Source organism: Stegodyphus dumicola, chromosome 5 (assembly GCF_044657685.1).
Source record: "Stegodyphus dumicola isolate Sdum_Otavi_A_Nest chromosome 5, ASM4465768v1".
Lineage (NCBI taxonomy): Eukaryota > Metazoa > Arthropoda > Arachnida > Araneae > Eresidae > Stegodyphus > Stegodyphus dumicola.
In genome coordinates this window covers 71,352,708-71,370,500 of record NC_140772.1, presented here as the reverse complement: position 1 = coordinate 71,370,500, position 17,793 = coordinate 71,352,708, and positions in this window count along the sequence as shown.

Below are 17,793 nucleotides of genomic sequence, written 5' to 3'. Positions count from 1 at the left end.
TCTGATACGGCGATCCAGCTAATAACTGGTTGCAGGCAAACATGCCTTTTCACTGATTTCGGAAGATGAGATTTGAAATGCGGAACGATGATTATCCTCCATTTCTGGTCTGATTTAAAAAAAAAGAGCAATAAAAAACTTTATATTATAAATTAATACTTCAAAGAAGAGTTCATTATTAAAAATTTAAACAATAAATAAATAAAAAATGAAAACTAAAATGTCATGAAAATATTTCTCTTCTTTTCCTAAATAAAAATATGCCTTCTATTGCTATTCATGAAAGCACATTTTTAGTGCTGAATAGAATAAAAATTCAATTAAAAAAACCATCTTTGAAAATTCCCGAATTTTATTTTTGAACTTAAAATGATATAAAACTAAAAACATATATCACATTTTGAAAAAAGTTAAAAAAAAGAAAAGGAAAAAAACTACACATTTTGCAATTTATACGTTATACGACAAAATGTCACCCAACTATTAGATTTTATTTTTCGTGCGGATGATAATGGATGCAAATTAGAAATTCCGAAGTCAGTCTTTTACTGACTGTGAGATATTTATTTTATTTAGAATGCTCGTAGCATAAAGTAACACTTCTTGAAAGATGTTGTTATGAAGTCCACATAACAGGACTTTCCAAATGATTAAATCCCATTATACTGCACAATACACTAATTCATGATATTGTAATCGAAAACATTCTGGTACTGAAGATAAATGACAGAATTATGCATTGAGTCCAAACTTATCTTTACATGCATGAAGTCATGGATTTCTCAATTGGTTTAGAAACTGAATTACAAGTTTGCGAAATTGTGTGGAATCGTACATAACATCATACCACAAAAATAATACAAAGGAAAAAAATTAAGAAAAATTGTAGTACAAAAAATAAAAAAGGTAATAATATGTTACAAGGAGAGTTCATAAAACTAGAATAATTCAGGAAATTACAAAAGCTTATGAATTAATAAGAAGTATGATCTCCCCTGATTGACTGATACACCGTGTTTTCATGATGGCAATAAGGTTATTAATCTCAGTTCGGGGATTCCCGTTCTACTTCTTCAGCAATGCGTTCTTAAGGGCATTTACATCTCTAGCAGAAGGATGTCTCCGTGCAAGTACCTCTTTAAGGTAGTTTAATGAGTTCTGCATCGGGTTAATATCAGAAGATTTTGCTGATCGCAGTATTCGCTCATGTCTTCACTTTTAAGAAATTCGTGGAGAGGTTTGACGTGTTGACGATCATTACATTCCATGATTAAAGAATGAGACCCATAGGTACCACTGAAAAATCTGTAAGATTGTAAGACGTCATCCCGGTATTTCTGGCCGGTCACAAGTCTGATGTTGAAAATCTGTGAGAGCGTATCTCTCCATAACCCTCACACCTGAATTACTGAAACGATCACGTTCCATAACGTTTGAGTGTATAATATCGTTGGAAACAATATATGTTTATCGAGAATGGGATTTCGTAAAATCGGAAACAATAACATAGAAGAGTTTCTCTGTGTACTGTTGAAAGAAACGAAAACTTGAAGAGACTTTGGTATAAGATACACTTTTTAACACATTCTTATTGTTAAGCAATGTCTTACATGCCAGTGCACAGTCAAGGTATTTTACTCCTATTCATTTAATTAAAAATTTTTAAGAAATAGAAATGGCAACTTTTATAAAATATAGACAAACCGATCTAAAAATTCACTGTGAAAACTTTCGTTTTGGAACCGATTACATAATATGGAGTTAAAAAGGTGTTTTTTTATTAAATATAGCCCTTGTTAAAAATTAATATAAAATTGCTAAGTAAATAGTAACATCCGCTTCATGCGTACTAATTTTAAATGCACTTTTATTTGAATGCCATAAATATAGTATGCTTGTGCTCAGAATTACAAAAAGATATTAAAATTTTACACAAGGATTCAGACATGAAGCTTTTCTCCTGATAGTTTGGATGCCAAAAACTCTGTTCTTCACATCATGGCCAAAATTCACTGGAGAGGTACTTCAAGATATTTAAGGATTTATTGAAAAATTTGATGCTTTGAATTGGTATTCTACCAAAGAAAACCTTAGCAGCACTCTGATTTTAATTCACATAATCAGAAAATGAACACATAAGGGCGTCTCCTGCACAAAGATGTCAGAACTGTGTCCTTGACCCTTATAGACGACGAGACACTTAATCGACAGCACTTAGCTAAATGTCTTGTCGGTTAAATATCTTGTTAGCTAAATGCCCTGTCGGCTAAATGTCCCCGTCGGTTAAGTGTCCTATTGGCTAAATGTTTATGTCGGCTAGATGTCCTATCGGCTAACTTGCTGTCTGTTAAGTGTCTCATCAGCTAAATGTGCACGATTTTTATTGTACTTTTTATTAATAAATTATGTAGAAATTATTATTCCTAAATATTGTTACAGTGGGTAACACATATTTTTGTTTGAGAAAAAATGGGTAGACAATCTTCGTCAACAACAAAAAGATACAAAAGGATCATATCTCATAGAGCTTTAAAACTTGGGAGTTAGTGGAAGGACTAAACTATATCTCTGATTAAATCCATATTTATCAAACGCTTCAAATATATTTTCGAAAAATATTAAGTGATTTTTGTAAGATTAGCATCAATAACCTTTCTGATTTCGAGTAATCATTTGAAGAGTTCTTCACAAACCCGTAGCACGCAACATAACATACAGAGAGGTTAGTACATACTTGGTTGGTAACATACATACGCAGAGGGATTTTTAACAATACTCGGGAATTTTTCAAGTATGTACACAAAATAGTCAAATGACCTAACGCAAATCTGAACTGTAAGGGATTTACAGGACTTAATAGATTCTAAAAGGAAAAAATATTTTTTGGAGATTTGTAAGGAATATTAAATATTTAATCATAAAGTTGTGATATATACTATTATTATTATTTTCACCTTGTGGAATTTTTATTTTGATTTTTAATATTACATACCATATAGCATTATTAGAGGTTTGCATCCTATATTTTGATACTTTTGAAAATTCTTTTTTTTTCTTTCTTTGAGAAAAAGCGGGGAACTAAACATTATAATTTAAAATTGAGCAAAGCAACAACCGTATGTTTGGCGTAGATTTTAATAAAAACCATATGGATTTCGAGAGCGATCAGGCACAGGTCCCTCTTCGGCGAGAGCAAAAATTCTGGTCTTCAGGAACAAAATATAGCAGCATAAGGTTTCATTTTGCCTAATTTTAAATTTCACATTGGCGTGCTTTTCTACTTTCTTATTCATTACAATGTTGCATCAATATATTGTTACTGTATTGAAAGGAACTCAATTAACAAAATTTCTTAAACGGAAAAGTATATAGTTTTTCTAACATTGATTTACATGTTTTTTCGTATTCATCATTAATTGTTTGTGAAAATAACGTATCTATAAATGATTCATTGAAAATAATTTTGTTGCATTTTTATTAAAATTTTTATTGTACTTTTTATTAATGAATTATGTAGAAATTATTATTCCTAAATATTGTTACAGTGGGTAACACATATTTTTGTTTTTCAAAAAATTTAATGCTTTAAAAGAACCGAAAAAAGTTATTTCGACGTTCATACTTAACTTTTGGAGTCAATGCAGATGTTTTTTTAAATACGTTTTTTTTAAACCTGATTTTTAACATTAATTTGTTACTGCAACGCAGCTGTTTGGTGATTCGCAGTTAAAGTAAAACCTTATGGCACGATAGTATGATGTGTAACATGGTATGATCTTCTGAACATGTTGATCACGTCAGTCATTGTACTAGTTTATTTCATTAGAAGCAATATACGAAAGTCGTGTAATAATTTTTGGAGCTAAAAGTGCTGCCTCGATGCTTTTTATTACATGTCTATCTCAGTTTGCTCTGTCTGAGCGAACTTAAACAAAATAATAGCCAAACGATAGCCTATGGAAATATCTAATAAATGTGTAGTCTGCATGGCCTAAATTTTTAATGTTACACATTTTGAAGTATGAGGAATTATGGTTGAAAGGGCACTGAAGATTTCAGAACGATGGCCTCTTGGATGAGTATTCAAGTTGGTTTCAAGAATTTTTCTTGCTACTTGTGGTACTGAGGTTGTAAGCACATTTCAGCATATTGTCACAGGAAGAAATAGAACATTGTGCAAGGATTTACAATATGAAAGGGAAGAACTTGCTAGATTCGCAGAAAATACTGATGTCGCACATGAAATAGGGATTTCATGAAAAGAATTGTATATATATATATGGGGATTTGCTGCTTTAAAACACCAGAAGGATTTATTCCTTAACTTATCCCAATAAAGATGAAACTAGCAAATGCTATCATTATTTTTTGGACAAAGAAATGTAAGGAGCGATTTTTAAAATCAATTTACTATCAAGTAAAAGGTACTTGAAAAAGTTTCTGTTTGGTGGTTAATGGATTCTTGCGCAATCAAGAAGCACTGGAACTTGAGGTAAAACAAATCAAAAGTTACCCCCACAAATCGATTACAAAATATCCTCTTTCATCAGGACATTCTATGCTGCTCTTAAGGACAACGTAATGAAAATATAATGGAAAGGAGTTTGGATTTGGGGATTAATACGTAAATGTGAATTCTAGTAAAAGCGTGAAGTTGTTATCGTAAAGTTAGAATTATTAACGTAACGTATGAATAACTATTAGATAAAATATTGGCAAACCTTTTGTAAGATTTACACTTACAATTTTTACACTTACATAAGATTTACACTTAAGAATTTTTTCTTCTTCCTTACTGTGCGCTTTCGTAGTGTACTTAGAAGCACGTCGAGCTAGCAGTCGAAACGTCTAGAGCCTTAATGATGTAATTAGAAGCACGTTCGGATAGCAATCGAGAGACTTGGAGTGAAAATCCTGTCCAGAGAACCGAAAAAAGTTATTTCGACGTTCATACTTAACTTTTCGTTATGTTTCCAGGCTCTAACAAATATCTAATCGCACTACAAATTGCATTGCTTTATTCATAGCAACTGATATATATATATATATATATATATGCATTTTTGTAAAAAATATACTTTTGCATCTAAAAATTACCCGGTTTCTTATAGAAACAAGGCACTCTGATCCGATGAGAAATTGTGTCATGGTGGTCACAAAATGACAGTCTTGATAAAATAATTTTCATTTTCTCTAACTGTTAGACTTTACCAACAATAGAATAACGATATTAACATTTAACAAAGAGTTAAAAATTTATTCAGCATTCATACAGCATTCAGTGTGTCGTCCATCCTTCGAAAAGAAACTCAGAATGTAATTTAGTTTTGATACCTACTGTGACGTCGTAATATATATCAGATTGCAATTATGTTATGCATTTAATTTCATAGCTGAATTCAGTAGTATTCGGTCATAATTGTTTTGAAGAAGGAAATCATTTTCAAAGAAGAAAATATGTTTTAGAATCTTAGAAAAGGATTTACAACTTTAGTTCCTTTATCATTATTAATATATCTATTAATTTATCTACAATTGCATATATTTTATACATTTGATTATTTAATACATTCACACATGCCATACTATATTTTACTCCGTAAGATGAAGCATTGTTTTGGAACAAAATTTCCATATTGTGGTTTCTTTTCATAAAATATTTGTCTGTATATGACATCACTTGTACTACCATTTCTCCTGTAGAAAGATATTCAGAAACAATCCTTGTGTCTCCTCAGTGAGACATTAAAAAAAAAAAAAAAAAAAAAAAAAAACCTCATTATTTTGGGAAGCAGGCTGTATGACTTTATTCCGCGCACTTTATTTTTCATTTAACAACCGAATCCGAAAACTAAAAAGAAAAGAATAAGATAATCTACAGATTTGTTGAAGTTGTAGAGACATTAGGTATTTTCTGGAAGCAGGAGTCATGAAAAATGAGTAAAGCCTTCTTCTGGAATCGAGCCGCGGGCCTCTGGAATACGCGCCCATCGTGCAGACCACCACATCACGAAGGCATGCTAAGAAGGCGGGAGAAATACCTACCGCCTTCTCAGCATGAAAAATTATAGAAAATAAAGAGATGAATTTTACGTGCGAAAGACAATCCTTTAAAGGTCCACGAAAATCACAATCATGGAGAAAATTTTGATTTTCATAAAGTTTTAATAGTTATTAAGCTTTAAATTATATGCATCCGAAAATATAAGTTTAAAAGTTTTACCGTTTTTAAACGTGATTTTTTTTCTCGTTTCAATTTATAGCTCGATTTTTACCATCTGATTATCGAAATAAAATTATACTACACTAAAACCCATGGAAAGTCATTTTGCAGATACCTCAATTCATTTTCTTATCATCATTTTTATTCCAGCATTCTGATTTCGGTTTTGTACTGTCTGAGGTAAGGAAGATAAAATTTCGTAGTTCTATATTTTGCTGGAGGCAATTTCGGAATCCAGTTATTGGATGGTGATACAGAGAAATACAGATCACTGTACAAGAGTAAATGAAGGACTAGAGAAAGAGAAGTTTTGTGAACGGCTTTCACGAATGCAGGAGACTCCAGACCCTTCTTCTAAGCCTTTGTCTCAATTAGCCAATAGACTCTAGAGGACGCTACTAAGTGTCTCATGTTTTGGGACAGAGGCCAAAATTGCTGGGTACTAGAATTTTTGCCTCTCTGTTTCCCTATCATACTTTACTTCCTCCTCTCCAAAGAACAATGAAATAATTACAGAGTTTGTGATATTTCATTTGAGTTTAACAAACAACTAAAGGTATAGTTTTCATCTTTCATTTACACATTGTTTTGTCACATACTCGATTCGTCTAGAGATTTATGCAGATTTTATTTTAGCAACAGGCGTAGTTTGAATTGAGAGAAAGACTCGCAATCGCATGACATTTAGCATGGACAATTTCTTGTTACTACGGACTCCGATGTTCAGGAGCCATTAATGTATTGTGTAATATGTATCACAATAAGATCAAGAAAGAATGAATAATGAAAATGAAATTTCGTTTAGTTTTATTATTATTTATTAAAAATAGTCTTTATTTGAAGAAATGGTTTCAACAGCATATACAGTACTAAGGAAAATATCCTTCATTAGAAGGAAACTTATTTGCCATCCAAAATGAATGTTTTACAAAAAGCGATTAATGTTATAGTAAACAATAAATTAAAAAGTACGTTTTGAGAAGTTTACTGAAATTAATAGAATACGCATTTATGAAACGCTATGTTTCAATCCTATTTTCTTAAACAAAAGAGGAAAAAATACATTATCTTCGCCATATCTCAAAGAATAAAAATAGTACTTTTTGAAAATTCATATCAGTGGCTGTTACAGTATATGAATTACTTTTGAAAAGTTTGAAAAATGATGCTATTAAATATTACATACGAATAAAAATTAAGTTCTTCATAAGATACTTTTATCATTAAAAGATAATCATTAATGAATAGATCTCACTATCTCTCTTTCTTTTTTCCAAGAGATTCAGTAGAATTCTTTGAATCTTAAGGATTCAAATTACACCGTTTTAAATTCCCGTTTGCATCATACTGCAGATTAAAATAACTATATAGCCATAGGAATGCAAAAGAGAAGGAAAATGTTAGTTTGTTAAATACTAATATTGCCAAAACTTTCAAATTGTAAATATCAATAGACTTACATATAATTATACATAAAGCGTAATCTCGGGCAACAAACTCTTTGTTCTTTCATATGCTAAACACACTGTCAAAGCTCTTACAAAATAAAAAAAATTCATTCACAGAAATTAATCCAAATATCGAATAAATCTGAACTAAGTAACAAAGCCGCTTTCGAGATTATTTTGCTTTCTAGGCATTCCCCATTCTATTTATCTTGTTTGGTTTCAGGCAATAAATACATTTTTAACAAAGCAATGTTTTACATTGATTTCATACTTTTTTTCAAAATTTGCTATGGCATTAACCTCGTTAATAAAGGAATAATAGTCTTGTAATCAGTTTAAAAAAACACCATAAATAAGCTCAAGGAAACTTCAAATACTTCACTTTTCAGCTCAGCAAATATTAACAAACAGAAAATAAAAATTTGAAAAAGGGATGTTATTGCTTGCGGGCAATAATACCTTTTTCCTATTCTATTCATTTATGAATTGAATTTATAGCTTAATTGAAAGCTGAAAGCGCTTTACCTTGTAACTTCTTTCTTAATTTGATAAGGTTTTACTTTAAGTCAGAAGCATTTCGATTTACTTGTAATAGATGTTATATTTATTGAATTTTCTAATATCTAACATTTTTAAAGTGATTATAATTTTTAAAGTGATTATGAGAACTTCTTGAGACATCATGGCAACAGCCCTCAAAATCACTTTCTTACTTCGAAAAGCCAAAAATAAACTACTGTATTCTAGAAAATAGTTTAAAAGCAATACTTTTAATGTAAACTACTTGATAATTTCCTTGTTTTATTTTGTTCGTGCACCGAAATTTGCTTAGTATTTTAGAGCGGACTTGGAACTATAGGGCTGAAACAAATAGGATGTCGTCTGTAATAAAATATGATATTTACTTGACGGGACATTTAACAGCGTTTAGAATGCATTTTATGCATTAAAATAATTTAACGTCTAGAGCAGGATATCAAACTCAGTATCTGCATTGGGCCAAAAAGACATCAGTAATACATAGAGTTTACATAAAGTACTGTAATTCTTCAAAAAATAGAAAAAACATAAAAGAATCATAGTAGTTAGATAGATACATATTGTTTCTTTTCCGACCTTGGAATTTTTCTCTCCTGCAACCCAGCTTTTGAAATCTGAAATACTCTCGCATTAGTGATTTTCAGAACAGGGTTCTAGATGGATGTCTGTTAACTTGGATCTTCCAAGGAACTTGTTCCTTATCGTTAACGAGAAACTTGTTCGCACTGATATAGACCACCGAACATGGTAATCAAATGCGATGCAAATTTGCGTATTTCTAGGAATCTCTGTGGCAAGCATTTGCAAAATTCGAGGATAACTACTTTACTGATTCTTTATTTTAAAGTTGAGTCGCGCTGAACTTCCGTTAAATGCGTTTGTAAATGGATTGGCACCTTGCTCAATATCGGTTGGAAAAACATTTTTGCTAAGAGACTCGTATGAAGAGTTCATGTTAGCACCCAAGATTGCATATACGACACGATATTAGGTGGAATTGAATTTTGTTTAACAAATTATAATTATACATTTTTTGTTATTTTCTCGGGGTGACTGGTGGTCCACAAATAAGGGGATCAAAGGCCAAATGCAGCTTGCGGGCACGTGATGGTCTAGAGAAAAATAACAGAATAATGCAGTCTAAAAATGGATTCTATAGACTATATTTTCTTAATAAAACGGTTATTGTTCTGCAATTGGATTTTTTAGAGAAAACGTATGTAAAAGGATTTCTTTTGCCAAACTAGGAAATTATAAAGAAAACTTCAACAACAACAAAAAAAAAAAAAAAAAAAAAAAAGTTGGAATGTTTGCATAAATGAAAGAGGGGCAGGAAATGTTGGCCATTTAACTACCGAGCTGGTGAGAAATTTATTGTATTAGCATTTATGTTTAGATGTACAGGAATATTTGGAGGCGCGTTGTATAGATATTAAAAAGGAGCTATTTATAAACAAGGAATCAATTAGTTTTAATCTTAAAAGCTACCGTAAGAAGCTGACAATGCTACGCCAAATTGAATGCACAATAAGGAACCTAAAGGACTCTTGTTAATATTAGTTTAATGTATGTGGGATCAAAAGATGACTTCGGTGGAATATACGCGGCTAGTATTTCTGCATGAAAAGTAAATCTCTTTAAAGAGACAAAAGTATTTAGCAAAATGTTAAAAACGTATGGTGTCATGTTATCGGATAGGATGAATGTATGGTGCACTTAGAGGGGAATGACTCAAAAGAATACGGTGACGAGCTGAAGCACTTGCTAATGATAAAGCCTTAGTCAACATTACATGAATCTTCAGAATAATTTGAGACCCTCCGTACAACTATCAACGCCAGGTTTCAGCAGTAGGGGTACACTTGGGAAATTCTCTTAATACATATCCTATGCTTTGGTTCGAAAGAAGTTGATTGCAAGTTATAATACCGCTTTTCTCTTAGCAAGAGTTAAATGCATGGGAGGCGTTTTGCATTGCTTAAACGCAGGAGATGAAAACTAAACAACATATATCAATGTTATGCACGTAGCAAATAACGATAATGCTCACCGAAAGTTCTAAACTACTATTTTAAGGAAGAAACAGGATGCGCAGTTATAAGTGGACTATTGCGACTTTACACATTACTTGCTGGCCTTAACCAGACCATAACAAAGTCTATGCACATCAAGACGCTACATTCAGCCCCGCAAGAAAAGCGACTCTAGTTGGTAACTGACTTAGAGTTGTTTTTAATCAAGATAACGCTCTCCCATATGGCTTTAGTGATCCAATTTGACGATCCGGATATAGGTGCTGTAAGCATTGAACTGGAAAATCTTTATTCCAGTCTCTCTTACGACGTTGAAGTAAAACTTCATCTTAACGATTTTTTCATGTTTTGCTTTTCACAATTTTACAGCGATGGGATCTTCTAATTTGTCAGTTATAGGACTAGATCCAGTAGTGATACATAGTTCAATTGCGATGACCTGGATAAATTTATGTTGCACCTGATTTACGATTTGTCTGTTTTACTTAAACTTCTATAATTTGAAAAGCTTCCTTTACAACCCAGTAATTATTAAATTCTGCTTTAATAAATAGTACGTAAATTCGTAAAATATTAGTTTAACTCCAAAGAGGAAAAAAAAATTGAAGGGGATTTTATAAACAGACATAAGACAAAGTAACACTAGCACATAAACAGTTAATAAATTAAAGATATTGCCTAAAGGCCAAAGACAATATTTTAAAGAGGATTCTTACAGCAGACATACGAACCACTTACAATAACACAGAAACCGTGAAAATCGTGAGCAGTTAAATATATTAATGATTACTTTTTACACTTCTGATTTCTGCAATTCTTTTAGAAAATTCAAGACACAGAAAATAATTATTTATATTTCAAAACTGAGGAGGTAGTATTAAATTACGATAGATATGTCTGGGGTTTATTTGCAGATAATTAGATAAATAAGTATTTTAAATAGTTTCATAAACGTTAGCTTTGAATGCAATTCATGTATTTAAATAAACTTATATCTCTGTTTATTTTCTCTCGCTCTCTATGCATATACTCGAATATATGTGTACCTACATAAGTAAACCTAGTTCCTGAATCCAAATTGATGACCTTTTTTTCAAAAAGGGTACTATGCAGCTTTATAGTATGTTTTATATTTCGTTGATAATTTTATATTTTATAGCATATACAAATGTTTGCTTACTTACTAATGTTACTTATCTTTTATTTCTTATTAGCTTAGTTTAATTTCATTTCTTCTTTATTGCTTATTTATAAATTTATTGACTACAGTAATTGAATTCCTTTACCATTCCTAAATGATTTAGTTCAAATTTATCATATCTTATAAATGATTTATTACACATTTCTTTCATCTCATAAATGACTGATAATTTATATCTCATTAAGTAATTTATTCTGACAACAAATTATTATTAATAATTATTGTGCTTACATGTACACTTCTTATGTACATTGCTACATTGCGCAAAAAAAGGGGGGGGAAGGTTCTATATTTCTCATATTACCCGATTGACAAAATTCAAATTGCGTTTTTCATATCTCGAAAGTGCGACTTAGGATATATATTAGATTTATATATAACAATGTTCTAACATAGGTATTTTGACACAAAACCGGACTTTTCCTGAAATAACATACCAATTGTTTTCCATATTTCGATTCTACAACTCAAATTATGCCTAGATATTAAATTTTGTAAAATTTGGTGGGAAAAAAAAGAGAGGTAAAAAATTTATCGTCGCGCAATTTTTATAGTTTGCGCCAAGAATAATTTACTTGGCAAACTTCCTAATATATAGCAGCCTATTTTCCCTTCCTTCCCATTATGGCGGAGCGAAAAGAAAAGGCACCTCGTCCCTACCTTTTTACATTGCGCATGACAGGAAAAAAAGTCACATCGTTCCTACTTGCAAATAATTTTAACAATGTGTCTAAACCACATTTTATGCTTTATAGCTTTCAGCAAATATGCCAAATTTCAAAAGGCGCTAATATATAAATTCACGTTCATCTTCGGAAATTTTGAGTAAAAAACTGCAATTTTTTGCAGACATGCTTAGAAATACGTTTACTGTAAGGTGATGGTAAAAATTTTATAGATTCAAAATGTTTTTTGAAAAATTTATGAAAATTATTTAAAAATACAAATTTTAAAAATAAATCATAAAAAATGGGTGAATTTTATTTGGAATGAACCTGAATTTGAAATGTGAGGGGAAGAATCAAATAAGTTTAATAAAAAAAAACGGGAGATTAATAAATATATACCAAACTCAGTTAACATTGAGAAGCTAAAATATTGAGAGTTAATTTTTTAAAAATTACTCGTGCGATTTTTACAAAACTTGATAGTTTGGCGTAATTTGAGTTGTAGAATTGAAATATGGAAACAAACTGGCATGCCATTTAAGAAAAGGTCCGATTTTGTGTCAAAATACCTATATTACAACAACTTTATATATAAATGTAATACATATCCTAAGTCGCGCTTTCGAGACATGAAAAACGCAAGTTGAATTTCGTCAATCGGCCCGGGAGAACGGGAGATAAAGAACTGTCCCATTTTTTTCGCAGTGTACATATATATGCACAAAGCACTTAAAACCCAACATTAATTTATATGTTGTATAAATCTAGAGCACGCGAGTGTTAAAATTCCCAAACGATAACTTGTAAATGTGCTACGTATTTACGATGTTTATTTCCATGAAAATTAAGAATTCGGAGATTAGTAAAAATAATTGTATTTTATTATGAACTTTACAATTAAAGTAACTGCATGCTAGTAACAGCATTTTATCAACCGAACATGACCACTTGGAGAAAAAACTGTGACAAGAGATGCAGAAATAAAAGTATTAATAGACGAATATAAACGGAATGAAGAAAATTATTCCTAGTAACCCTATTAAGTGGACAATCGATATTAATTCAGACTACCCATTATATTTGCGTTGAGTATGAAAATGTTTCAACGATTTAATGTATTGTGAAATGTTAAACCATTTCTGTCAGATAAAAGTTTGATTAAACCGTAATTTTGACATATAAAGAAATGGTTCGAAGGAAATTTTTTGGCTTTTATATTTAAGAACTTTTATATTCATTTAATATTTATTACTTTAGATTCCAGGTTCTTTACTTAAATATTTGAAAATAAACATTTCTTCAAGAATCAAATGAATTTTATATACTTGGGTAAAAAAATTTTCCAACGCAATTTATAATATGTAGAGACCTTGATTACAATAAATAAATAAATAGCTCAATATATAGTGACATAATTCTTCTGCTGAAGATAATACATAGCTTTGCTCAAAAGCCCAAATGATATGAAACATTTATGATTCTTCTAGGAACAGTATCTTGGGAGTTCAGGAGAAGGCGAGTTTCAGAATTTTCCAGTTTGAGGTGTCGCGAACACCAAACGCATGGGTTTTGCACCAAACGCACGAGTTGGTAAGTCTAATTCTTGTGAAAAATCATTCCGGTCAATGTCTTAATTCTCTGTCTGGTGTTTCTTCGCTCATAGTTAGCTAATTTGATCGAGAATACTTTTTTATTCCCTAAATTTAAGTTTTCCAACTATGGCAACTAAATTAGGTTACAAATTTCAGTTTAGATGTTTCTTGACTTTTCTTTCGATTTGTTTTTTGAAGTCATGATTAATTGCATTTGCCTTCCATTTATTACACCAAGTAAAAGGTTACATTCAAGCAAACCACTAGTGCTTAGAAGATGAACTGATTTAATTAGCATCAGATGCCACTCATCCATTTTCTATTCTTAGAATGGCAACACATGCAGAAGAATGAAAATATTAGCAGCAGAGTTACAATTTTCAGTTTTAAAATACCTTATGACTGTTTCTGACCTCTATAATTGTTATATAACTTCTCTTACCATACTACGATTATCTGTAGATAAGGTAAAAGAAGTACGGAACGCATCTGCAGAGGAGCTACTGGTTAATCATATAAAAAAATCATATTTAAATTTTAAAGTTTAGATTAGATGAGCGAATATTTCGAATTTGTATAATCACGACCACATTGTAAGATATATTAACTGTTTGTTAGTTCATATCTCGTTTTTTCAGATACTTTTGGGCGTCTGGTCAAAGATGGCGTCTGTCAGAACCTCCGAAATATACTTCCGTATTCGTGCTAGATTCATAGACAGTTATAATTAAAGACTCGCCAATAAACTTCCACAGGGATCGCTCGGATCTCTAATTACACGAAAGGGGGGTAATAATTGTCACAGGGAGAGAGCGTCTCCCCTTTAAAAGAGAGAAGAAACTGCTACTGCGCATATTAAGGAATGCAGTTAAGTTGCCAACTTTACGCGTCAGTGCGCTTAAATCTTTGATGCTCTGCCTTTCTGTTCTATCGACAAAAGAGAGGGTTATGCGAATTGCATAATGCAAGTTAATCTTTATTTATTTAGTTTCATGTGAATTTTATATAATAAATTAGAAATTATATACTTCAATGTTATTCGACTGCAATTCATAGAAATCATAAAATTTCCGTGAATATTTTACTGATCACATAGAAAGTAGCTAATAATTAAAATGGGAAGTTATATATTTATGTTCGATTATCTAGCATTTATGATTTGCATTAAAATAAATTTTAAACCTTGGTTTTTTATGTTTATTAGCTTTAATTTTATCAATTGCAAGTTTTGTATTTCTAAGATTTTGATAAGTTTTCAATAATGTGAAATAAGGAAAGTTTATATTTCTTCCCTTTTTGTAAGTTCTTTATTACTTTTAAAACACTTTCTTTCATGTGCTGCTGATATTATGCCTCAGAACGTTTGATAATACTTTGAAATTTAAATATTCTTGTAAAATGAATTAAATTAAAAAAGACATAGGTAAAAACGTTATAAAATATGATGTATCTACATCTAAGTTATTAGTGTTCTATGAATGACTGAACCGTAATAAATGCACTTAAAATGAAAATAATGTAGCTTAAAACACTCATTAGGGAATGAGAAACACACCTATAAATATTTCATTTCCTGTTGAATGATGAAGTGAATATGAAGGCTGTCATACAATACATAGAAATGTTACTTTTTTGAGTGTGGTACGTATGTACAGAGTTTTAATATTTGAGTTTCATATTTGATGGTCTTCAGGCACTGTAGAAAATGTGTGTAAAAGTGCAATACGGCTGCAACACAAGCATGCGACAGATTGCAAGCCTCGCTGCTTAATATATTTATTTAAATGATATGAACCTTCTTAAAAAATATGAATATGTTTCAATGATAATTTATATACATGCACATCTAAGCAAGTCATTTTAATGGCATAATTAAACTTTTCGTCTTTTTCTGGTCCCTACACGCGCTTGTAAAGTTTCTTCACAGCCCACTGTATTTTGACACAGTACATTTGGCGCCTCCTTAATCTAGTGCCCTTGGTGGGCTTTCGTGTAGCTGATTCCTTAATCTATTGATGCTGATATATGGTGCTAATTGATGATGTTTGCTGCCAGTACATGTGGTGCTGTAACCACATTTAGGGATGGAAACTGCTGCATTCAATTATGATACTTATCTTGTATTTTTATGTAGACGTATATTTGGAAAACATCGAACTTCCGTTCAAATATATTCTACCGGCGTCTATCATATACGCATTGTATTAAATTTTATCACAGGAAAAGAGTTAATGAAGAACGGTATAAGTTAAATTTATTTTGAATTTTAAACTTCCTATCAGCGTAATGGTAAAATGCAAAAACTTTCCTTTGTTAATATATTCATAATTATTCATATTCAAGTTTTCATTTATGAAAGTCAAGGATCTAAAATACTCATAAAGATATATTAAAAATCTGAATATTAATTAAGATGCCGAAATTCTTGGATATTCTGAGAAAATAATAATAAATAAAAAATAAATACCAGTATTTAACCTACTACTGTTGAAAAGTATAAGGCTTTGGGTTATAAACAGAAACAATGAATATTTTCATAATTTGTCTGAGATCACACGATTCGATGAGTATATAAAAACTGCTCGAGTGAGGAAGCGGTTATTCATATCTATATATGACGAGATTCTGCTCTTTTTAATTAACTAAATAATAAATAATCGATTCATATTAACTGTCATGTTTGATTACTACTTACAGTCTCCTCACTTACCTAGGGACATATATTGTTGGGAATTTTGTGCATACATAGAGGATTTTAGTGCAATTATGTGTGAAATTGTTGCATTTTTCTATGTAATGTAATATGAAAAATCTTAAGAGAAAATCTATGCTTGAAACTTAAGAACACAGGGAGAAGTCCATGTAACATTAAGTAAATGGGTGTCTCGATAACTTGGCGAGGTGTCGACAAAAGTCGCTAAACTTGGCCACCAATTTGCGACATTTTGGTCCAGTCTCTGTATCACGGTAACGATACCACAATACCCGAAAGAACAAAGCTTTTACTTCCTGGATCCATAGCCGAAAATAGAAAATTCCGCTACCACATTATAGAATATCCCAAGAACTGTAACAGCCCAAAAGGAGTACTAGTAGCCTCATCACTCGTCGACCTATCGCGAACTGTTATCCCGGTGAGAGTTGCCAACGTAACTGAAAAGGAGAGGGTTATTAAGAAAGTGGTTGCAGCATGTACTTTAGTGACCAAGTGACCAGAGTTAAACGAAACATTAACACTCCAGAATCCTTGTCTTCAGAGAGCATTACATCGGAGTTATCGCGGAATGCGCAATTAAACGATGAAGAGAGGAATGCTGCCGAGCGTGTCATTCAAGATCTTCAAGAAGTTACCCGCGACATATTTTCCCATGTCAGAGGTTCGACCCATGTCAGAAGGCGAGCGGGTTTTCTCCCGCTCGCCTTCTGACATGGGTCGAACCAATTTGACGCAAAAAAAAAAAAAAAAAATTGATACCAGTGATCATCCACCAATCAAGCAACATCCAAGACGTCTGCCGATTGCTAAACAGGAAGAGGTACGAACACTTTTAAAGGACATGCAAGAAAGCGATGTCATCGAGCCTTCAGCAAGTCCATGGCATCTCCCATAGTTCTCGTCAGAAAGAAAGACGGTTCGACTAGATTTTACGTTGACCATCGCCAGTTGAAGGGGTTACGAAGAAAAGACAGCTACCCTCTTCCTAGAATTGACGACATTTTGGACACTCTTTCTGGAAGCAAGTGGTTTTCGACGCTTGGTCTAAAGAGTGGATATTGGCAGGTAATGACTGGTATTTAATCTTGCGAACCTTAACGGTATATGCAGGGCTTATTGAAACTAACTGATTTAAAATCAACCACCATACTGTACTCGTTACTGGCCGGAAGATCCATTAACCTCGCCAACAAATTAAAATGCTTTATTAATGAAACAACTTGTTACAACAAAAATATAATAATACATAATTTTTAATCAAATTAAAATTAACATATTCCTAATTTAGGGAATAGAACACTTTTCCATATAATAGTACAAAATATAACAAATAACATCTTTGTCGTAAAAAAGATTATTTGTACAATAATAT